Source organism: Canis lupus, chromosome 2 (assembly GCF_048164855.1).
Source record: "Canis lupus baileyi chromosome 2, mCanLup2.hap1, whole genome shotgun sequence".
Lineage (NCBI taxonomy): Eukaryota > Metazoa > Chordata > Mammalia > Carnivora > Canidae > Canis > Canis lupus.
Window position 1 is genome coordinate 26,271,927 of NC_132839.1, and position 273 is coordinate 26,272,199.

Consider the following 273-nt stretch of genomic DNA (forward strand, 5'->3'; position numbering starts at 1 on the left):
ATGATATCAGTGGGTCTATTCAGGATGTTTCCTTATTCATGAGAGACTATTACTAAGGAGCAGATTTTCAATTAACCTCTTTTTTAGAAACTGGCATTGTTTTCATACTCTAACTCTTAATAAGAATCTCATAATACTTCTCAGGAAGCTATTAAACTCTCCACAAAAATCTACAAAGTATGCATTACTACATGCATTTTTCAGGTAAATAAAGGAGAAAAATCTTTGAAACTTATCTAATTTTACATATGCATCCTAGTTCACAGTTTCCTA